The sequence below is a fragment of the Notechis scutatus genome, chromosome 2, assembly GCF_049901735.1.
Source record: "Notechis scutatus isolate UNSWTSFEM ecotype Mainland chromosome 2, rNotScu1.2, whole genome shotgun sequence".
Lineage (NCBI taxonomy): Eukaryota > Metazoa > Chordata > Lepidosauria > Squamata > Elapidae > Notechis > Notechis scutatus.
In genome coordinates this window covers 80,890,662-80,916,194 of record NC_142010.1, presented here as the reverse complement: position 1 = coordinate 80,916,194, position 25,533 = coordinate 80,890,662, and the positions used below count along the sequence as shown (strand labels likewise).

The 25,533-nt window shown below is 38.5% G+C and overlaps 1 long non-coding RNA gene across 2 annotated transcripts in view; it reads right to left on the bottom strand.

The window, feature by feature from the left end:
* Window positions 1–1,405: 1,405 nt before the first annotated feature.
* LOC148132100 (uncharacterized) overlaps window positions 1,406–25,533 on the bottom strand; it is a 49,521-nt gene continuing 25,393 nt past the window's right edge. The window contains exon 3 of one of the 2 annotated variants that reach the window (XR_015747586.1): window positions 1,406–1,479. This is a non-coding gene — a long non-coding RNA (uncharacterized LOC148132100). The remainder of the gene's footprint in view (window positions 1,480–25,533) is intronic. The other variant, XR_015747585.1, reaches the window with a different exon arrangement.

Sequence of the window (25,533 nt, the reverse complement as noted above, 5' to 3'; positions counted from 1 at the left end):
CTTTATTCACATTCCTGCATTTTCCAAAGCATCTTGTTCAAATGTTTTTCATAACCATCATTAGAAAGATGGGATACATATTTGTATAACAATGAATAAATACAGAGCTTGTAGACTGAACAGATTAGTCATTGGTAGGTTTTTTGATGTCAGGTTCTACCAGCAAAGACAAAAATAATGGGTAACTTTCCTCTCTCACTTTTGAAAATACAAAAGCATGTGTCCCCTTTTGTCTTCTGTGCTGGCATGACAGCATAGAATATGTTACTAGATGAATAGGTAAAGATTACAATAGAGCGAGCTGATTTTTTCCAAAGTACTTGATTGCTGGCTTTGTGCATGCAATATTCTTATACTTGATACTTGAGTGGTGTTGACAAATCAATAGAGCTGCCATAATTCCTATAATGAAGTTCTTCAACCACAACTCTAATCCAGCCTTTTCCTGCCTTTAAAAAACATTTTTAAATAGGTAGTATGTACTGATTTGTTCCTTTTCTTAACTCTCTCTGTCTGAAGCAAATTATTCTCTCAATACCTGAAGAGTTGACAGCATCCACCCAACTTTGGATGATCCCCAAACTCTACAACTCAAGATTTAGTACTGAGATAGGGTTGTTGGCTAGACTGGGAATCAAAAATAAAATAAAATGGAAATGGAAAACCACTTCTGTAATGCTGATGGGAGCACTGTATGGATGCTGTTCCCAGGAGTTGAGCTTAACTTTGTAGGATCTTCCTTTTTAAAATAATCATGGCACTAAAGAATCAAACTCTGTAGTGTGTGTGAGGCTATCACTGCAAAAAAGCTTCTTGAGAAGTAGGCATTCTACAATTTTGTTCTATTACTTGACTTATGGTGACTGAGGTCTAGAGTAGACTAGCCTGGTTAACATTGTTTTGTAAGAGTTTTCCCAGTATAGACATACTATACTAATTAATTAATTGGATCTATTAAGATTAAAACATTAAAATCACTTGATGCAAGTGCAGGCAAGTCTCAATTCTTTCTGAAAGACAATCAAGCAGATTTAAAAAAAGAATAAGTAAAGAAAAGAAATAAGTAAAGAATTCCTTTAACAAAGAAATTTTCTAAAAATATATCAGGAATGGACATTTGTTTAGCTGACTTTTTTGTATTGGTCTTTTATTTACAACTAATGTTGATAATCTCCTTTGGATTCTGCTTGACAACCCCTTGTTTCTATTTCTAGGAGTTGTGTGTGTCCATGCAAGCATGCTTTTGAGTCAGTATTGACTTCTAGCAGCTAAAATCAATACTAACTATCCCTTAATAAGAGTTTTGAATGGAGTTTGCCATTGATACAAAAGCAGAAACTAGAGACAGTTTAATCACAGACAGAGAGTGAATAGAGACTGAATTGCAAAGCATATTTATTTATTTGTTGCATTTATATGGCATCCATCTCACCAATAAAGAAACTCTGGGCCTTCTTAACATCTGAAGAATGAATGAGTCTGGAAAATTAAAAAGACAAAAAACTTTTGAGGGTGGGAATGGAAGTGGTAAGGCAGAAGAAAGAGATAAGAAGTTTAAAGAACAAAAGACAATTGTTCCACCAATACGCTGTGAAAGCAGAGATAATGAGGATAATGAGATAGATGAATGGGTGTAAATTAAATATAGTTATATCTCCTTTTCTTTTTCTATTAAATACCTTTATTTCTAGAGTTTACAATACTTCACTCCTTTTCTGTAGCTTGCATAACATGGCTTACCTTAAAAAGGAGTAGAATGTATGTGTGTGTAAATTGTAATTGCAGTTATTTGAATCTGTTTTTAAGCAAACTGCTCATATCATTTTGTAGGGTTAGAATTCCATCCCTATTCATCCAGATACCAGTTAGGTAAAATATATATTTTAGATATATAGATGGAGGGAGGGAGGGAGGGAGGGAGGGAGGGAGATAGATAGATAGATAGATAGATAGATAGATAGATAGATAGATAGATAGATAATCAAAATATATCATCTGGTATCAGTTATGTAAAATGTCAAGATATTCACAATATCAGTCTTGTTAGCAACTAGTATCATAGTTATGGTCAAGAAAGGAAGCTTGTGATGAGGAAGAAATGGAGGTACAAATTGTCTTTCTCTCAGATTCTAGTATATATGACACAGCATAGAATCTGAACAGCTTCTCAAATTATGCTTCATTTACAATGTGTACTTTTTGGAATGAGCACAATGTATCTTGCTTAAAACAACTTTGTGCCAGACACTGTGATGTTTTGCCACAAGAACAAGTTTCCCCTACATTTCTATATGTTGTGAGTGGTTTAAATGATGGACTTCATATAGAAGAATATCTGTTCAAAACAAGATTTATGTAAGAACTCATAAAGCAAAACAGATGTTATAGATTCTATAAAAAATTACAAGCCTACATCCATATATTTTTAAGAAAAACCTTTGTTTTAAACAAATGATTTAAGCCAGAAAAGTTGTCACAGCTGGCGAGAAAAAGATTACTCCCATATATCTATCCTGAAGAAAAACACCTGGATTTAGAGACTTAATGACATTTTTGAAAGGAACAAGAGGGTGCTTGAAGATTTAGCCTATTATTGATATCTTATGCTTCCTTGACAAATTTTGCAGAATGACCTTTATTACATTATTCTATAAACCTGTAGACTAACATTTTGGAGAAAACAGGTGTTGATTTATTCCATTTTCAAATATAATTTGTTCAATATTTCTTATATTTTTGTGTTGCTTAAAGACAGACAACAATATTTTTATTATAAAACATTAACAACCAATAATTGTATTTGCCCCAAAGGAAACCTACCGTATTTGCCGGCGTATAAGACGACTGGGCGTATAAGACGAGCCCCCAACATTTCCACTCAAAATATAGTTTTTGTTATATACTCGCCGTATAAGACGCCCCCCACTTGGAGGCATGCTTTTCAAGGCAAAAAGTCGTCTCATACGCCGGCAAATCGGTAAGTTGTAACACTTGGGGTATTCTGGATATAATTCTTGATTGACACCCCAACCCCTTTCCCCCAAACTTACAAAGCCACCAAAATGCTTTAGAGAGGCAGCTTCGCCTTTCTCAGGCTGGCACTCAATTCCTCTCCCTTTCTTTGTGACAGCCCCGCGTGCGTGCCATCGGGACTCCAAGGGTGGGGGATGGACAGCTGCCAACTCACTCACTCTCTCTCTCTCTCTCTCTCTCTGTGTGTGTGGTGTGGAGGGTAATTCGCTATCTCTGGCCTCCGCTCGGTTTTAAAGTCGCTTGGCCGGTTCCCAAGTCGCAAGCGCGCGCTGGCCGGAGACGCGGCGCCGGGTGGAAGCTCGGTGCAGGGGAGGCAGATCTTTCTCTCTTAAGCGGGGGAGGAGGAGGGGACAAGAGGAGGGACGGGACGGGACAGGGGGCGGGAGGAGGGCGCTCACCTTCTTCCACCGCCCACGGACCCTTTTCTTCCCAAGGGGACCCTGGAAAGCAGCTCGGGAGCTGGGTGGCCCTGCCCAGCAGGGTCCCATCAGGAACTTCCTGAGGACATCCCCCCCGCCCCAAGCACAGCCCTCCCGGTCTTTCAAAGAGGGAGGGAGAAGCGGGAGGAGCAAATTGCCGCCCCGCCCGCTGCCCAGAAGGAGGGGCGCCACAGTCCACCCCACCACCTTCTCCCCCCACTCCCTGGGCCATTACGCGGCTCGGGCTGGCTGGGCGAGCGCCCCGCCAGAGACCCTCCCGCTCCACCCCCACCCCACCTCCAGAATGGCCTCCCAAGCGCCCGAGCCAGGCGGAGGTGGGTGGGTGGGTGGGAGGAGGAGGAGGAGAGAGACTCCGGCTGGGCTTGAAGGGGCTTCGCAAGTTGCGGAGCTCCGCCCCGTCGCTCTTGCACCGAGTGACAATGTATTTACCGGCGTATAAGACGACCCCCACTTGGAGGCATGTTTTTAGGGCAAAAGTCGTCTTATACGCCGGCAAATCACGGTATTCATTGTTTCTGATTTTCCTCTATTGCCTAGAACACACGGAATTGTCAGCTGCTTTTATCTGGCTATTGGGCTAAACTCAAAAGCATTATGCAAAAAAAAAAAACAGCTCAGGACTTTCATAAGAAATTCCTGTCACTTGTCTGCATCTGCTTGACAGAGAAAGTTGTTTAGAAAGAAAATGCAGGAGAGGAAGAACTCCCCTTGGAATCTTATTTATGACCTCACACAAGAATACAAACTGCTTCTTTGATGTCACAGCTGAATCTTTCCATTATTCACGGGTCTGTGGTTTAACAGAAGGTAAGCATGGAAAGAGACTACCTACTTATCTCTAAAGCTTCTGATTTATGGACAAAATTTCAAAACATGTAATTAAGGTTTCTCTAAAGAAATGAAATGAAGATTTGTGATATTTATTTAAACCTCCCAACTCCTTGAGCTGAAATTACCTTTTTAACTTTTCATCTCATGATAAACTTTAAAAAGTGTGAATTTTTACTGCATACTAAAAACTTTACAGGATTAATTGAAACACCTTTCAAGGAAATATTGCTCCAAAAATTATAATTGGTTATTTAGGACCGGATATAGGTAAAACTCTTCAAATCAAATGCTATGTGAGAAAAAAAAGGGTCTTTCAATGTTCCTCTCAAATACAGTGATATATTCCAATTATTGTTGTAGCTGAATCAAGATCAGATTCATTTTGTTACCACTTAGAAAATAATATAGAAACTTAGTAAATGATTTGAAGATGCGTTGAGGCTGTGCACATTTCTTAGCCTTTGGTTCATTTAAGCTCTCTCAAATGCAAACATAATGGCTACAATAAAAACACCGATCTCATTAAACACTGATTTAAATATCTGCTAGGTTAAATCAATGGGAATGTTTGACCTGTGGTAAACTATGACTTGCTTTCATTGCAAGTACACTTATGAGATGGATAGGAAAGCACCAAAGAATCTAATTTCCCTGCATACCCTTTAGAATATTAAATAAAATCTTTTGTAGGGCAAGGAAAAATTACAAACTGGATTAAACAAAGAAAGTATCCTGGAAAAAGTTATGGGATAATGTTTATAGGCATGGGTAAAACTATTGTAAATAAATGAGCAAACAGAATTCAGATAGAAAGAGCAGACAAAATTGCAGAAAATTCTGGTAAAAAGAAGAGAGGAGGCTTATGTTTATATATTAACAGTCAGAGTTATATCCAGAGATATAACTATACTAAAGAAATTCTGTGATGTGGAATTAGAGACATTAATTATCAATTGTAAACCATTCTATTCTCCACAAGAGCTTTCCTCGTTTCTCCTAATTGCTGTTTATGGTACTCTACAAGCTTGTGTAAACAGTGCATTATGAACGCTAGCTGACCAGATTATGTGGGCTGAAGTTAAATACCCAGATTCATTTCAAATTATTTTAGGAGATTTAAATAAAGCAAACTTAAGGAAAGAGCTACCAAAATATTTTCAGCATGTCAATTGTCTCACTAGAGCAGTGATGGCTAGCCTATGACACGCGTGTCACTCGTGACACGCCGAGGCACTTTGACTGACACGCCTGTTGGTGTGGGGAAAACCTGCACATTTGGAGGCTGCCTGTGCTCTGCTCCAATCCCTGCTCCCTGCTTGTTGCGTGGAGGCGTGGTGTCACCGCTGCCGCAAGATCTTTGCAGCAGAGAACCAGTTTTAACCGCCATAAACTGAGGTTTGTCAGTTTCATTACCTCAGGAACGCTACAGGAGGAAAGGAGATCCATGAGGTTCACAGCCCTGTAAGGTGGCCTTCCGATCCCCACATCCTGCACCTGTAGCCCTGAGACCAGGGAGACGAGTTTCACAGCCCTGTGTGATCACCCCAGCCCAGTCTGTCATAAACCAAATTATTGATATTTCTTGAAGTGACACACGACCCGAGGAAGGCTATACTTTTTCCCGATTTTCGACACACCAAGCTGAAAAGGTTAGCCATCACTGCACTAGAGGCAAGAATACTTTAGACCAGGGGTGTCCAACCTTGGTAACGTCAAGCCTGGAGGACTTCAACTCCCAGAATACGGCTGGGGAATTCTGGGAGTTGAAGTCCTCCAGGCTTAACGTTACCAAGGTTGGACACCCCTGCTTTAGACCATTGCTACACAACATTAAAAGATGTTATCGGTCTTTACTAGAGCAGCTGTGGGACATTGATCATTGTATGAATCACCTACTTACAGACAAAGACTTAAAGTCATGAAACCAACAATTAAATCAGTGAGGAATTGGACTGAGGAGGCAAAGCTAAAGCTACAGGCTTGCCTTGACTGCACTGATTGGAATGTGTTCAAAGATGCCTCTGCAACTTGGATGAACTCATAGATACTGTAACATCATATGTCAGTTTTTGTGAAGACCTATGTGTGCCGAGCAGAAACCTGAGAATATACAATAATAATAAACCTTGGTTCACAGCTAAACTTAAGCAGCTACATTGTAGCAAAGAGGAAGCTTACAGAATAGAATACTGTACAATCAGGCCAGAAACGTATTAACGAGGGTGATCAGAGCAGTGAAAAGAAGCTACTCTGAAAGCTAAGGAATCAGTTCTCAACAAATGAACCAGCAAACATGTGGAAAACTCTTTAAAATATACAGCAAACCTCCTTCTCATGCTGAAGGAAATCAACAACTGGCAGATGACCTGAATGTGTTTTACTGTAGGTTTGAGATAAAACTACTGCCACCCATCTCCACAATCCCCATCTCAGACACACCAACAACAGCCAAGCCTCCTACAACCTACCCCATCCCATTGGGCCCACCACCTCTGGTGATTACAGAGAATGAGATGCAAGGTCTATTTCACAGACAAAAGCCAGGAAAAGCACCAGGCCCAGACAAGATAACTCCTTCTTGCTTAAAAGCTTGTGCTGATACACTGGCCCCCATCCTTCACCCACATATTTAATAAACCACTAGATATGTGCTATGTTCCTTCTTGCTTCAAATGCTCTACTCTCATCCCAGTGCTGAAGAAACCTTCCATCAAGAAACTGAATGATTTGAGACTGGTTGCTCTAACATCTGTAGTTATGAAGACCTTTGAAAGGCTAGTGCTGGCCCACCTGAAAACCATCACAGATCCGCTGTTAGACTCCTTACAATTTGACTACAGAGCAAATAGGTCGACAGATGATACTGTTAATATGACTGTGCACTACATCCTACAACATCTTGAATTTCCAAAGACCTATGCAAGGGTCCTCTTGGAAAACTTCAGCTCAGCTTTCAAAACCATCATTCCATATATTCTTCTAACTAAACTAAATCAGTTAGCTGTACCTGACCACGCTTGTAAATGGATCATAAGCTTCCTAACAGATAGGAAGCAGCATGTGAAGCTAGGCAAAATCACATCAGATACCTGTACAATTAGCACAGGAGCCCCCTCTCCAGGCTGTGTGCTTTCTCCACTTTTCTTATATTTATATACCAATGACTGCATCTCAAAAAGATCCTTCTGATAAAGGGCTGAAGTTTGCAGATGATACAACAGTGATTGGTCTCATTCAAGACACCAATACATCTGTATACAGACGGTAGGTTGGACAACTAGCCTAGTGGTGCAACCCGAACAATCTTGAATTAAATACACTCAAGACCGTAGAAATGGTGATAGATTTTAGTAGAAGCTCTCCAATACAACCACCTCTTACAATACTAGACAACACAGTATCAACAGTAGAGACCTTCAAGTTTCTAGGTTCTATCATATCTCAAGACTTAAAATGGACCTCTAACATCATAAACATCATCAAAAAAGCACAACAAAGAATGTTCTTTCTGCGCCAACTCAGAAAGCTCAAACTGCCCAAAGAGCTGCTGATTCAGTTCTACAGAGGAATTATTGAGTCTGTCATCTGCACCTCTATGGTTGGGCTCCGCAAACAAGACAGACACAGGCTCCAATGGATAATTAAAATTGCAGAAAAAACAATTGCTACTAACCTGCCTTCCATTGAGGATCTGTATATACTGCACAAGTCAAAAAGAGGGCTGTGAAAATATTTACAGACCCCTCACATCCCGGACATAAATTGTTTCAACTTCTACCCTCAAAATGACGCTATAGGGCACTGCACACTAGAACAACTAGACACAAGGACAGTGTTTTTCCTGAATGTCATCACTCTGCTAAACAACTAATTCCCACAACACTGTCAAATTATTTACTAGGATTGTATTACTATTCTTCTTCTCATCCTTCCTAGTACCTATCTCTTTCCACTTATGACTATAAATGTATTGCTTGTATCTTTACAATTTATATTGTTTTATTTGTTTCCTAGTATGAACTGATTGCTTATCAGTAACCTATGACTATCACTAAGTGTTGTATCTTATGATTCTTGATGAATGTATTTTATTTTTTCTTTATGTACACTGAGAGCATATGCACCAGAGACAAATTCCTTGTGTGGCCAATAAAGAAATCCTATTCTATTCTATTCTATTCTATTCTATTCTATTCTATTCTATTCTATTCTATTCTATTCTATACCATAAATACATTTACGCACACCTGATGGAGAAATGGAAATCTATAATATCCTATTCAGAGTGCTTTGCATTCAGTAACCACCATTTCCATTTAAGATTGAATTGAGCGCTGGAAAGCTAAGAACAATGATGGAAAGAGCAACAACAAATGGAAACATGAAATTAATTTAGAGTTAACAACGGCTGTATATTTTTCTGCTTTGCAAGAAATGATCAAGAATTGAATCCAGAAACATTCCTTGGTTGAAGTAGCAGGACTTAATTTCATGAAACACTAAACAAAACACACACAGAGATTTACTTTTTAGATGCTAACAAGCCTTCTGGTTTGACCATATTGTATTCCTTCTCTATTTCACGAGGGAGTCCTGCTGTTAAATCTTTATATCACTTAGATCAAGGGTATCAAACTCAAGACCAGTGGGCCAGATCCGGTTCATAGGGTGCTTAGATCTGTCCCATGGGGCTGCCCTGGAAACAGCGAAGAACTGGCCCATGGTGCCTGTGCGAGTGAAAATGCAGCTCTGTTTTTGCTGGCAGAGTGCTGGGGCCACCACAGGTGTCCCCAACACGAGTAACGTCGAGCTGACCATGCCCACCCTGACCAGGCACCCCCCCCCAAGTGCCAGTGAAAATGCAGCTCTGTTTTTGCTGGCAGAGCACTGGGGCCACCACAGGTGTCCCCAACACGAGTAATGTTGAGCTGACCATGCCCACTCTGACCAGGCACCCCCAAGTGCCAGTGAAAATGCAGCTCTGTTTTGCTTGGCAGAGCACTGGGGCCACCACAGGTGTCCCCAACACGAGTAACGTCGAGCTGACCATGCCCACCCTGACCAGGCACCCCCCCCGAGGTCAAACACAACCCTGATGCAGACCTCAATGAAATCAAGTTTGACACCCCTGACTTAAATATTCTTTGCTTATGTGAGGTTCACACTTAATTCTGGGAGCAGAAGCCGTCAATAGAATATTGTCACTTATGACCTTCTCAACTAGATGGCTTAAAAAGTGATTTTAAAAAAAACTATTCCCATGGAGCAATTGTATTCTTTTCTAAAATAATGTTGCTTCTTGTTTTTTAATATTGTGAAACTAGTTGGGATCATTTTGCAGTTGGGTGGCTTAGAAATTTGATAAACAAATTCAGCACCCGAGATTCTCATCCTATTCTTTCACAATTTCCAAAGACAATGTAAAAAAAAAAAAAAGACTTATAGCTACAGAATCAACTCTTCTCCCAGATCTCTACTAAGGACTTAGTCCAGGGGTTAATTTTGTGCAATTGATATAAAGTTCACAATGAGATAACCCCATATAGAATAGCAGATATAATCCTTTCAATTGGAATGGATATACAAAGATATTACATATCGTGGAGCCTCCAATATGGAAGTCCTTTGAAACTAGGCAATACATTGTTATATCCAATATCCTGGCTTTTAGAGCTGTACTGATTTCTGAATAAATTATTTTGTTTTGATTTTTTTTTTTCATCTTAAAGCTGGTCAGGATGAAAAAGGAGAATAATAGAGAAGCAAATGTGATGATCCATGAAAAGGCTTATAGCAAAAAAATGAGATACAAATTAATGAAGAGGCAAACAAAAAATGGAATTTCTCCATGGCAGAAAACTGAGAATAGAAAGGTATGCCATATAGACTCTGGTTCAGTATTAGAAGTAGGTCTTTATTTTTTTAAAATTTCTCTACCAGCATTTTAAACATTTGTTAGAATAATAAATGCTACTTTACACTCCTGCCTTTCCTTCAGGAGTGTCAGGTAGCATACTTAGCATCCCCTTCTCTCACATTTTTCCACAACCATCACACTAGTTAGGCTGGGTTGAAAGAGAGTAACTGGTACCCAGTCACTTCCTGATCTCCTATGGCTGAGTCTAACCTGGGGTGTCATTGAGGCCAATCTAACAACTCCATTTCTATCTGGCTGTTGCTTTCTTGCACAAAATGCTGCATCCTATTTATTGAATTACTGACACTTATCAATAGACAAAAGATAATCTTTTTAAAAATGAGTGGGAATTATTATATGTTCTTCTGCTTTAATTTTCCAGCGTACTTTCTCTTGTGTTATCTGTGTAAGTGTGTGTGTGTGTGTCTCTCTCTTTCTCCAACATTATGATTATAGATGATATTTGCACGATATTCTAAATAAAGGAGTGAGGGGAAAAATAAAAAAAAATCCAATTTCTTTTATACCTTCCATTAGAATTAAATGCAGGTAGCCCTCAACCACAATGGACCCCCAAATTTGTGTGGCTAAGTGAGAAATTTGTTAAGTGAGTTTTGCCTCATTTTACAACTTTTCTTGCCACATTTATGAAGTGAATCATGGCAGTTGTTAAATTAGTTAAGTGAATCTGGTGTCCCCATTGACTTTTGCTTGTCAGATGGTCGCAAAAGGAGATCATGTGACTCCAAGACACTGCAAACGTCATAAATGTGAATTACTTGTCAAACATCCAAATGTAAATCATGTGACCATGGGGATGTGTGTGAAAAATGGTCATAAGTCACTTCGTTCAGTGCCATTGTAACTTCAAACGGTTACTAAGTGAACTGTTGTAAGTCAAGGACTAACCTGTAGATCATATTTTGATACCCCTCAGTTTCCAATCAATCAAATATTTAGGATTCCACTGAAGAGAAATAACTGCACCAGCAGTATATTGCAAGTAAACATTCTAGATTCTGTGATTCCTCATAAAAGCTGAAGGAAAGTTGGCTTTTTAATCAACTAATGCTGGAGCCTTCATCCATGCTAGTGAACCAAGTCATTTCTGCATTTATAGAAGGGCACTCATCATTAAACTAAACTAGATTTCCATTTGGTTTCTATGGGGAAAATGATACATAAATTCATTTTCTATCCCACGGATCATCCTTCACACTTTGAAATAATACATTACAGAATTTTGTCTTCATTTGTCAATATCTTCTAGAATGGCGTCCACAGTCTTCAGGAAAGAAATGAAAGCACTCCAACATTAATTCATCCAGAAACTTCAAAACTCCTACCTCTATCAACTGAAGATGGTGTTGAGGATTTCAATACTGAGTTGACACATTTTAATGATCTGGTGGTAAGGTGCAACCCAACAACCTGTTCTGAATACATGCCTTATTATAGAACTGATACCAATCTTGTGGAAAGCCCTTCCTGCATAAACTCAGAAGTGAACCAGAACAGCCCAGAGGGAGAAGACAGAGTTCAAACCAACTGCTGTGTTTTTATGCTAAAATACAAAGAAGAGTCTACAAATGAAAGAGAGCTCGACACTGAATATTTCCCATATTATCGAACATATGAAGAATGTTTGAACAGCTCAAATCCCTCTGAAGAAATGAAAAGTACAGAGGAGAATGAAGAGGTTGATACTAACAGTGATGAAAAAATAAACAGGGAAGCTGTCTCTAATGCTGAGACTGAATATGCTAATACAGTAAGTTGCACGAGAATGGCAAATCTTTTGTATATTTGATCCAGTGGTGTAACTTTCCCAATGTGATGATCTTCAGATGGGTTGCTGACTGGAAATTCTAGAATTTCCAGTCAGCAAAATTGCAAAATTGTATTATAACTACTTTTTTCAAAGATCCAATATGGAAACTGTACTTTCTGTTCATTTGGGGAAATGGAATTAAGGCATTTAATTGTTTTTACAGATAATTCTTATATTCAAATTTGGTAGTTATTTTTGTTGTTAATTGTGAAGTCAAATCCCATCGCAACACCATGGACAATGTTCCTCCAGGCCTTCCTGTCCTCTACCATCCTCCGGAGTCAATTTAAGCTCACACCTAGTGCTTCAGTGACTCCATCCAGCCACCTCATTCTCTGGCGTCCCCTTCTTCTATCGCCCTCAATCTTTCCAAGCATTAAGGCTCTTCTCCAGTGAGTCCTCCCTTCTCATTAGGTGGCCAAAGTCTTTGAGTTTCATCTTCAGGATCTGGCCTTCCAAAGAGAAGTCAGGGTTGATCTCCTCTAGGACTGACTGGTTTGATCGCCTTGCAGTCCAAGAGGGACTCGCAGGAGTCTTCTCCAGCACCATAGTTCAAAGGCCTCAATTCTTTGGTGCTCAGCCTTTCTTATGGTTCACCTTTCACAGCCATACATTGCAACTGGGAAAACCATAGTCTTGACTATACACACTTTTGTTGGCAGGGTGATGTCTCTTATTTTCAGTATGCTGTCTAGATTTGCTATAGCTTTCCTCCCCAGGAGCAAGCGTCTTTTAATTTCTTGGCTGCAGACCCCATCTGTGGTGATCTTGGAGCCCAGGAAAATCTTTTAATAATTTTCATAACTATCACAAATTCTTTCAGTCCATTTAAAAATTGATCAGTTTTCGTCTAATGTGGGTTTGATAGCTGTAGTTTGGTAATCCTTCTCTCTCTCTCTCTCTCTCTCTCTCTGTCTCTCTCTCTGTCTCTCTCTCTCTCTCTCTCTCTCTCTCTCTCTCTCTCTCTCTCTCTCTCTCTCTCTCTCTCTATATATATATATATATATATATATATATATATATATATATATATATATATATATATATATATATATATTTGAAAGACTGTCCCATTTTAATTTTAAAACACATATTAGGAACTAGTCGTTAGTTCACATTGAATTCATTTTGACAATTTGTCTATTTTTTTTTGTTTTTAGGATATTCAGGTAAACAATATAACCAATGAAGATACTGGCCAATGCCTTGAGAATTTTGATTTCACTGAAACCATTTTATCCACTAATTCCATAGTAGAGTCTGGTGATTCTGAGAAGTTTTTCTTAGAAGAAATATTAAGCCGGAATCAATTACCTTCTTCTTCCAATGGCTATTTTCCATACTATCGGACATATGGTAAATTAATTGTTACTCCAAAAGACTCAATTAACTTCAGCCCTAGTGGCAATATACTGGGATAATTTGCGATGAAAAGGAAAGATTTTAGAAAGGGAAATAATTCCAGCTGTTCAATGTGTTGACTCTAGTGAGACAGAAGTCACAGGCATTGTTTTAAAGAAGTTTGCCTTATTACAGGCCTAATTTAAATCTTGATATATAAAATTATTATTGAATCTCAAGGAAATGTTTTATCTTGAATGATCTTGGTCCCGGAATGGAGGATCTTTTGCAGACAGAGTGAAATGGACAACAGTGATTTTTTTTTTTTTTTAAAAAAAAGCACTTTATCAGAGACTATAGAAGGCAAAATATCAGTTAACAAGGAAGAGAGGTTGGTTGTTCTGATTGGGCATGTTCTCAGATAAGGATGATTTTGTTTTTCTAATTGTTTAAAATAATATGAGAGTCCAGACTGAAAGATTCCTTTCCTCTATACACACTCCATCCATGAAAAGGAAAGATGCTGTAACATGTTTTTTTAAATAATAATAATAATAAAGTTCAAATGTAAAAGATGGAAAGTGAGATACTGTAGATGAAAACTAATGTGCAATACATAATTCAGTAGCAACTGGTTTTATTTTTGTATCATAATCTACATTGTTTAAACTCGTATATCAATTCCAGCAGAAATGGTGCCTATCCTTCTCCGTAAGCCCCCTTCCACCAAATAAAAAGGAAACCAAAAATAATTTTCTTACATCAGCTACTTATTTTTGCTGACAAAAAGTCTCTGCTTCCATAGATTTTGAAGGTTTTTTTTTCTTATGTATTTTAACTTTGGCTGTCACAAAGGGAATTAACTTTTGGGGAGAGGGGTCTGGTTTCGCTCCTGACACTCAACCAGAGGCTTTTCTAGGTCTCCCAATTTTGTTTTTCCATCAGTTGTTAGTACCTGTTGTAAGTCTATTCAACCATATCCTTTAGGGCAGTATTCAAACTTGGGCTTCCTACAATTCCCCAACCGGCCAGAATTGAGAATTCTGAAGATTGAAGCTCACACATTTGTAGTTGAGGAAATCGTGCTCAACAGAAGGCTTTTCACTGCATTATTATTTGCATTTGTTTAGTTGTGTTTTATCCCTGGGATTTGCAAAATGTCCAGAGGAAATTTGGTGGGAATTCCAATAGGGAGGTGAGACCGAAAAGATACAGGTAGTCCTCAACTTAAAACCATTCATTTAGTGACCGTTCAAAGTTACAAAGGAATTGAGAAAGTGGCTTCTGATCATTTTCGCACTTAACAATTATTGCAGCATTCCCATGGTGACATGATCAAAGTTTGGACACTTGGCAACTGGAGCGTATTTATGACAGTTGCAGTGTCCCAGGGTCCTGTGATCACCTTTTGTTCTGACCCAAGCCTCGTTCAAATCAAACAAACGCAAAACATAAATAAAAGCAAAACCTTTTAAATGTCTCTATAAATTTTGTTCATTCACAGCAAAGCATTATTAAAACTAATTGTCCCAGATATGAGCAAGCCCTGTCAAGGTTGTGCAAGGCTGCCAAGAACACAAGATTAAGTGCAAGGAAATATTCAAAGTCAAAAGTTTCCGAAAACAAACCAGGATAGACCGAACTTCCACGACGACTTGAAGTGCAAGAACTTCTTTGCTTCCTGCAAAGAATCCCACCTCTGACGGCTGGCTTTTATCCCTTAAGGGAGGGGCCATCACCTTGCAGCCTTACTCCCAAGTCGCCCATGCTGCTGCAGCTGCTCTTTCCTTCTAGCAGCTCTGCGCACACACGCACTGGGCACAGACTCCTCAGCGTCCTCTGTATCACTGCTGCCAGACTCCACAAGCTCTGAAGGCAGCACCCCACTCTCTGATAGTCCTGGCCCCATCCCTGCATCCCACGCAGGCCCCTCATCTGAGTCCTCACTCTCAGAGACCTCAGCCATCCACACCTGCTGCCAGCGAACCAGAACACCTTTTGTGACCTTCTGACAAGCAAAGTAAATGGAAAAGTCAGATTCATTTAAAAACTGTGTTACTAACTAAACAACTGCAGGGATTCACTTAACAACTGGGGCAACAAAGACTGTAAAATGGGGCAAAATTCACTTAACTGCCTTGCTTAGCAATGGGAATGGTGGGCTCGACTGTGGTCATCAGTGGAGGACAATTTATCACCCTCACTTTAGGCTGATAAATATCTATATTCATCCTTCCCTTTAGGTTATTCTGATAGGGTAAGATGGAAACACATGTATTCTCTCATCTTCAGCTTCTACAGGCTGTCCATCTGCTACTTCAGTTTACTTAAACCCGAGTAAAGTTATGATCTCATGCCTTGATCCCATTCAGAAATGGCATTGAGGGGAAAGTTCTTTTGGGAAGTCTAAGTCCGGTGCAGTGCCGCACAATGGAGGCTGATCCTGAGTTGGAGCACCTACAACTGATATAGGGAAATCTTCCCTAGGGATCTTATAGCCTTTGAACTAGGATCCAGCCCCAACTTTGATCTTGTAACCTTTGAATCAGGATGCAGCACTGACTCCCCACCCCACCTCTTTTAACATACATGTTGGTCATGTTGAGGAAGGGAGATCAGCTCTTCCTCTTGCTGGTTAACCTTGTTCAGAGTTGTTGTCTTTTTTCCTACCTCACCCTGCTTTTGGGGTCTACCTGAAGACTTGAACTTAAGGCAATATTGCCTTTGCTGACATTTAATCAGGTTATCACAGATAAATAGCAGAATGTACTGGAGTAATTGAGATCTCATTTGGTAAGAGCCTCAGTGGCGCAGTGGTTAGAGTGCTGTTCTGCAGGGCTACTTCTGCTGACTATCGGCTGCCTGCAATTTGGCAGTTCAACTCCCACCAGATTGACTCAGCCTTCCATCCTTCCAAGGTGGGTAAAATGAGGACCCAGATTATTGGTGGCAATATGCTGACTCTGTAAAACCACTTAAAGAGGGCTATAAAGCACAATAAAGCAGTATATAAGTCTTAAGGGCTATTGCTGTTGCTATCTCCATTGGGACTTCAAAGATGAGGTGGAAAAATCATACTTGTGATATATGTTGCCCTTGGGATAGAGACTTCAATTTGGACACCAGGGACAAGAGATGCTTTGGTTGTTTACCTGAGTTGCCAGGTACATGGAGAAATGAGGAGGGCTAGCTTATACAAGCACAATCTTTCTGGCAATGTCTGCCAAACTTTCTACTTTCTGGGGATAAGCTCAGATTGTTCTTGTGGAAGCTGCAATCCATTGTGTGAAGAGCTCTGCCCAAATTTAAATCCTTACTATATACATTTGCTGTTGATGTTCTGTTATAGAGTTTGGGCTTACTTTCCCACATCTTTGAAACATTAATTCAGTAGCTAATATTTTCATTTCAGGGCAGGACAGGACATGACTTCTTCCCCTTCTGTATTGCTTAACTCTATCCTTAATTTCTACTCCTCTTTCCATTCCTTTTTCTGCTAGTTCAACTCCTCTTTGAAAAACAGGATTTTTCATTGCCAGCTTTGTCAATGGAATGAGTTCCAAGGTTCAGACATTTTGGTGTGTGTGTGTGTGTGTGAATGGACCCAGAAATAACTACATATACCTTAAACTGTCTACTGTGGACCTCACTCCATTCGTAAGAGATCTGTAAGGGGGCGTGCATAAGCGCATCAGCGTGCCTACCATCCTGTCCTACTGTTCTTATTTATTCATACTCATTTATGATGTATATGCTTATACCTGTTTATACTTGTTTTCTCATACATGCATGGCAAACTAACTAAATAAAAATAAATATCTTTTAATAAGAAATCCTGATAACAGCAATAAATGTAAATATATGTTCTTTTAGAAGCATATTTAATTATATTTTAATATAATGTATAAAAATAAAATATTTATACTTTAATATAAAAACCTATAAAGTTTACACTATGCAAAATTAGTCCTATTTACTAATTTAGCTGTTATCAAACAGTCTAAGAGGTTCAAATCAGATTGCATCTGGTTTGAAAACTATTCTGCCATCCAAATATTGTATTTGGAATAACCTCTGCATAAAATTTAATTGTGTGCTGTAAACAGATCATTTTCTGATCACACATAATATGTACAACTAGTTTTAAAGTACTTGCCCATTCTTATAAAAGAAAACATGAAGAGGAATTTGAGTCAATATTGTTAACTAGTTGTTTTCAATTATTGATTCCCAAACCCTTAGAGCTGCTCCAAAATCCATCATACAGATGACCTAGAAAAGCAAATATTGCCTATTCTCACAACATATTTCAAGGAGCTAATCATTCATGCTTTTATTACATGTTCACCCTTTTTAGTAGCCCTTTGTCATTTACAATAGCAATAGCACTTAGACTTATATACTGCTTTACTAACTAAGCCCTCTCTAAGCAGTTTACAGAGTCAGCATATTTTCCCCAACAATCTGGGTCCTCATTTTACCCATCTTGGAAGGATGAAAGGCTGAGTCAACCTTGAGCCTGATGGGATTTGAACTGCCAAATTGCAGCAGTTGGCAGGCAGCAGAAGTAACCCTTCCTATAAAATTTGCATAGGTTCAAATACATAAGGACAACCAATGAAAAAAATTGAAACCTATGTGAAGACTGTACTGTATCAGGGCAGTTCATAAATCATTATGATTTATGAGGAAGATTGTGCAAATCAATCTTTGATAGTGAAGACATCAGCCAATTGATAACTATGTGTGTACACACACACACACACACACACACACACACACGAATTCAAATGAATTAGCACCTTTACATTTAAACTATTAAATCCACTATTTACATAAAAATATACATCTGTTCAATAATTTTACTGTCTTACAGAACTGTTTTGTTTTAACTAATCAAGAAATGCCTATCCTGTGATGGAAAGTGAAAATGACCTTGGAAGACATGGAAGAAAGATTAGAGATACTGCATAGGGAATGATTAGATAAAAGGGAGTGGAGACCACAATTTAGTAACAAACAGAAAAAGAAAGTTACAAAGGACTCATTCTAACTACCAGGCAATTCAAACAGGCAAGGGAGATTTATACTTTCAGACTTGCAAGATTCTGTTAATGAAGCCTTATAATAAAGTCAGATTAGCTAATTTATTGGATTTCCTGTCTGGTCCACTTGGGAGGCTGACACATTCTTATCAATAGTATTTAATGTTATTGACATTCTTAATATCATATAATCAATTAATCAATAGTATATTCATGACCTGCTTTGAAATAATAGCAGCAGCAACAGTAATTTATTATCATTGTAAGCATTGCAATTAAGCAGTGAGATTGGGTGGAATGTGCAATGCAGTAGAAACATAGAGTTTAAAAGAAAGGTAATTATTTTCATTGCTACTGGGAAGAATGAAAGCATATTTTAACTCCTGATAAATATGTCATGTCTTTCAGAATGAACTAAAACTTGACAAAACATATAGACAGACTTTCTCCCCTAATATTAAATGTGTTTATCTTGGCATTTGAATAGCATCATAATTTATGTTAAATGGGCACTAGAAAATTAATTTTGTGTTCCTTAACAAAACGATCAGCAAAATCATTTAGCAATGACAGCAAGACATGGAGGTTCAACCTCTTCACTTTCAGCAACGTTGAATTTGTAGAGCCAAAGTTCTCAATTTCTCTCTTCTTGTTTACTGTATGTATTTACAAAACCCTTTAAAGAATTGGCAGTCCTCATCAGAAGAATTGGCAGAAGGCAACTGGTAGGGCTGCAGCCCTTGGTCTTTGGGGCTGGATTCCAAGACCAAGCTCATCTAATTAATTTCTTTGCAGAATTTCTTCACCAGCTTTCTATGATCAAAGGCAATTTTTCTATGATCAAAAAACAATTTAGGAGGGGGTTTAAACTATTTATTTACCTAGGGATTTTAATTAGTCTCATGATAAATGTTTTTAACTGTTTTAATATTTACTGTTGTGTAATAGGTGGAATAATTTGAATGTTTTAATATTTGGATGAAAGTGTACTTTTGTTTTAATTGCTTTTCTGGAAGCACCCTTGAACCATTAAGGCCATACACATGTTCAAAAGAAATCAACTAACCAACCTGTTCTCCCAGTTGTAGTAGGAGTGATACCAATATAAACCGAGGATGCTGACTCTGCTTCTCACTTCTCCAGGTTTGTTGTAGTTGAGGACTATTTTCAATGCTCAACTCTTAATGTATTAAATACAAGGACTGAGGGATCTGAAACCAAAGGAGAATTATTTATGTAATCAGAGACTCAGAGTCCACCAATTCCATTAAGAGAAATGCCAGTATTTCATAGACTTGAATAAAGCCTAGAAACTGGGGTTTTGTCTCTTAAGAGATTTAGGTCTATGCCTTCATCTCAGGGGATTTGATTTTCTTGAGTTAGATCTTAATCCAAGTAACAGAAGAATTCAGGATTTTTAGAGTCCACCTTCCATCCCCATTCTTGAAACTGTTCTAAATTTAATCCCATAATGTACATTTGTTATTTTATCTTCTGCATAGCACAATAACTAATCAGTAGTTCCATTTTCAGATCAAGCAGTGAAATTCGATCCTGCTTTGCTCTTAAGTTGAACTTAGGCTGGCCAAACTATCCTGAAGATAACAAGATAATATGACAACAATTCCTTACCCAACAGAAGTCAATTACATGTGCTCAGCATTCATACAACACCAGTTTGCCAATTCCAGTTCGGATTATGACACGAGATGGTTTATGCTTAGCAAATTGTACTAACTATACCCTAAAACAGTTTGGATTTGCCAGAATACAACCTTGTCAGGGCAACTGGAGCCAGCAAAAAATTGTTGCACTGTATCTTCTGTTCCTAACACAGAAAGAGTGATGTATGATTCTCCTAATTTGGTGAAATATGGCTTCCAGCTTAATTGGTCAATGGTAGGTGTGGCTGGGAGTTGTAGTTTAAAGCCACATCTGAAGATTAGTACTTCATATGTTCTTCCCCATATTTTGGATAGCCACAACTTTTTCCAGGATCCTGCAAGTCACAGTGAGCAGACTTTTGGTAATTAATTGTTTTAGAAGCATTATAGCTTTTGCCCGTTTGCTGAAATTTCCTTCTTAAAATCCCATTTTTAAAATTCCTTTCTCAGTCTGTAGGTTATGCAAAAATATGAACATTATAATGCAATTTTGTATTTTTCTGCTCCAACAACATCAAATAAAAATATGTGTAGCTGTGAGATAGATCTAAAATTAGCTTCCCTGCACCTGGAGTTAAATTTATTGCTATTTTTCTCAATTAGGAAAAAAAGTAGCTCTACAATATAGAGACCTCTACAATATAGAAGAAGCTATTCATTTCGCCTATAGTTATACAATGGAAGAACAGAAAAGTAAACAAGAAGGTGCAGTAAAGTTCCTTATTTTATTATCTAAATGTATTTTTATTAATATTCCCTCTCCATTGTTTGTTACCTTCCATAGAATTTATGGAGAACAAAGCCCTCAAAAATGTCTCCATTTGTTATGTCCAATCCAAAAGAATATGATGTATCTTTTTGCCAAAGAAAATGCCTCATTGAGGGAATGATAAATATTTTGGTAAAGGCTTGCCAGATGAAACATATTTACTTTTATGTTTCTATCTGAAATATCTACAATTATTACTCTGAGACCTCAATATTTCAATATGGCCCTTTCATGTTTGCAAAACAATCCACAATTACTTAGGTTTACCTCATGTTGTTTTCATTGATCTTATATAATCCTTTAATTTTAGGATTCCATGAAGTTCATTCTTCAAAACAAGCCTAAACAAAACATGCTGTTTTAATAATGAGTGGGACATAAGGTTTATTCATATTTTAATAATGAAATTATTGGTGTGTATTGATGAATGTGTGTATTGATGAATCGTCAGAGATATTTCTCAAGAAGTTACATCAGACCATATTTTGAGGCATATTAAAAAATCCATCACATTTTTTGTTTCTGTATTTGATAACATTTTAACTAAACCTATCTCAACTCCCAGAATTCCCCAGCCAACGTATTGGCCAGAGACCTCTGGGAGTTGCAGTTTACACATCTTAACGTTGCCAGGGTTCGAAAATACTAATTTAGATGCTCTCTACAGCTTTCAAACTGAGTGAAAAATTCCAATAAAGTACTGCTTTCCTACCAAAAAAAATACAATCAATATGACCTTTACCACCAATATATAATCTTGGGGCACTGAGTTTTCAATGTTGATATTATCCATAGACTATGTGCAGAAATTGACTTATAACTTCTGTTGAGATATAGTATTTCTAATGCAAGGTGGCATTGCTCCGTATTTTATATCATATTATTATATATACAGTATAACACACACACACCCAAATCCTACTGGACTGCTTCATTGTCGAATAGGGGTTCCTGGGAGGGATAAGTGAAGAATGTTGGAAGTGTATACAAAAAGTATATATTCCTGGCAGAGTCACCCAAGGTGTGAAGGTCATCCCAGCTATCCAAGTAAAGCAAGTATGATGGAAGCAGACAATCAATTTAGAGATAATAGCAAAAGCATCCATTCACACTGTATGGGGGTAGGCAATGGTAACTCAGTCCTGTATTTTTACCAAGAAAATCACATGTCACAGAGCCAATCGCTTTCTCTCAACCCTAGGAAGGAGGCAATGGTATACCATTTCTGAAAAACTCTGCCAAGAAACTGCAGGGATTTGTCCAGATTGACTCTGAGGATCGAACAAAATTGAATAGGGAGGGGACGACAGATATCAACATGGACGATATTTTAGAAGATATTCCTTACTTAAAAGAACCTTTAGTACTAGAAGATGAAGTTAGATCAGCACTCCAGTCATTATCAGGTTGGAGGATTACAAGGATATCCATTGAAATATGGCAGGGGTGTCAAACTTGATTTCATTGAGGGATGCATTAGGGTTGTGTTTGACCTCAGTTGGCCAGAGTGAGTATGGCCAGCTCAACATCACTCATGTCAGGGGCACCTGTGGTGGCCAACTGCTAAGGCAGAACTTTCCTCAGATCCTCCCTCACTCTCATTATAATCTTCTTTCCTTCCTTCCTTTTCTTCTTTTCCCTTCCCTCTTCATTCTCCTTCTTCTTTCCCCCCTTTCCTTATTTTTCTCTCTTCCCATCTTTCCTTCTTTTTCTTTTTCTTTTTGTCTTTTCTCCTTCCCTTTCTCCTTTCCTGTCCCTTCTTGCATGTTCAAATGCAAAAGGAGAAACCTTTCTCCCTTCGTTTTGTTTTTAGTTTGTTTTGCCAGTGAAAAGGCAGTTCAGAGGGGCTGTGTGCGGCCCCCCTGGGCCCCATTTTTGGCCATGACGGCCTCCTGCAGCCCTCTGCCAGTGAAAATGGGCTCCATTTTCATTGACAGAGGGCTGCAGGAGGCTGTCGCAGCTGAAAACAGGGGCCAGGAAGGCCACATGTGGCCGCCCTGAGCTCCATTTTCACTGACAGAGGCTCCAGTCTTTTGCTGTTTCCAGGGCAGCCCCGCAGGCCAGATCTAAGCACCCCATGGGCCGGATCCGGCCTGCTGGCCTTGAATTTGGCACTCCTGAAATATGGCAAGCAACAGAAGAATCAGTCAAGATTCTAACTAAGTTATGCCAGAAAATTTGAGAAAGTCACAGTGACCAACTGTTTGGAAAAGGTCAATCTACATTCCAATATCAAAAAAGGAGATGTAACGGCATGTGCAAACTAACATACAATATCCTTAATTTCACACACTAGCAAAATAATGCTTAGGCTCACCCATCACAGCTTAGAGCCCTACATGTTCAAGCTGGTTTTAGAAAAGTCTAAGGAATACAAGACATTGCTGATGCCTGCTGGATAATTGAGAAAGCCAAAAGACTAAAGCATGCACTACACAATGATAGAAAAACCATTATCTGTGTCAATCACATCAAGATGTGGCTCTAATATTGGAAAAGGTGGAAAGCAAGAGGATGTTCAGCAGCCAAGTAGATGGACTCAGTTACAGAAGTAATGCCTGCAGTGTTGGAAGACCTGAAAAATCAGGTATAGAGATGGGTTGTCATGGAGAAAAATCTATGTTGTTACTAGGAATAAAAAAAAATGGCACATAATCATTGATATAAATAAGAAAGAGGAAACTGGGAACCATTGCAATCAAGATATAGCTTGTTGCTTACGGATACAGTAGATGCCACTGATGTTCATCAGATTTACCAAGTCTTTGCCAAAGAGATTTTAAGAACAAAAGAGATTCACATATTCTAATAAGCTCTATAGCGGTCTGTTTGGATTTAGTTTAGCATTGCATATGCATCTAGACAATCATGGGCTATTGAATAAACTGTGGTTTAAAATGATGTGTTAAGTCAGCAGATCTGTGGCTTGGAGTATTTACCAAAGGAAGGAAGTTCCCTCCAGCATAAACAAACTCTACCTAGTCAAGCTAATCACTGTATTACACAGTGAGAAAGTTATGCATTAGACTTAGATTGACATTTAAACTGAGCAAGAATTGGTTCCAGTAGAGTTTAATGTAGTTTTCATTCTTTGGCACAACTGCTGAGAGTAACATAGGGAAGGCTTTGCTTTGGAATCACACACAACTGAACCACTCAGCTCAGATTGGTTGTGGCTCTCCAGGAAGCAAGAAGAGATTTCATTCTGACTCTGAAGAGCAGAAACAACTTTAGCTCTTCTGTGTAAAGTCAAACAAGCTGTGTGGATAATAATGACAAATATTTTAAAAGCTTTTTTCTTATTATAATAGATTACTTCCTTCAATTACTCTCCCTCCTGAATAGCTCAATCAGCTTTTCCTAAACTATTGCCTTCCAGATGTGCTGGAGGATAACTCAATCACCTCCAACTCTGCATAGCTGCTGGGATTTGTAATCTAACGTATCTGGAGGATAGGAGGCTGTGAGCGGGATATGGGCAATGCTTCAGTGTATTGGGGCTTGAACAAAGCACCTGCTTCCACTCCTTAAACAAAAGGATTTCTCAGGATTGTACAGCAGCTGAGAAGAGCAGGCATACAATTGAGGAAAGAAACATGGCTCCTTGAAGGACTTAGAGGTCAATAGTATGTTTGCATTCCAGTAGATGCTGAAGCACCTTTTTCAGCTTCAAATTGTTTCATGGCCTTATTAATTCATTTCAATATTTATAGACTGTCCTTTATTAACAGAGATGGGGTTGTGTGCAATAAAACAGTAAAATGCAATCTCAAAACTTCATGAAAGGATATTAAATATGTTACAGAACAAGATCGGTATCTAAAGTACACTTATACTAATGTAATTTTCCCCTTCCCAATTTTTTATGACTTTTCCCTTTCTCATCAAATTCTGGATTCCCATTCTAAGCAAACTTCACTATCTCTGTTCTGAATTAATGACATGTCTCCCTCTCTTGTTCTTTCATAATTCTTCCTACTTATTGATCTTTCCTATCATCTCCACTTTTGCCCTCTTGTTTCTGGGAGACATGATCATGCCTGTTGCAGATATGTGAGTTTATTCAAAAGCAACTTTATTTTCAGTAATGTCTCCAGGATATGACACAGTGTGTCTGCTCTGTTTCCAATCATTAACGGCTATATATGTTTTTTGGTTGACATCCTTAAACCATATATCTAGAAGAGCATATTTCCATTCCAATATCTACTGGGGTTAATCCCCAAAGCCTCAATTTTTCCCTCTTAACCCACCAAGTTTAAAAATTAAAAGCATAAAGACAATTGCAGAAAATTATATTAAAGGATCTGTTGTAAAGCAATTTAGACAACAGTCCTATGCCCATTTACTTGGGAAGAAGCTGCACTGAGCTCCACAAGACAAGCTGGGGCGGGACATTTAACATTGTGCCTCACCTGCTGAATCTGATTTAATGACTTGGCTTTGAACTCTTCTTAGAAGCTCTTCAGCTTTTGGCATTTTGCATTTATCACAGAACAACAGAACTTGACATTTAACAAAAGAAGCTTATAGAGATTTTGCCTTATCATTTCATGCAAAAATGAAAATGATTCATTCTAAAGGAGTTAATTTGCTCCTGGAATTTTCCTTCCCAAGTTGATTTTAGAAACTCGACAAGCTGGTTTTTTTTTAGGTATATTA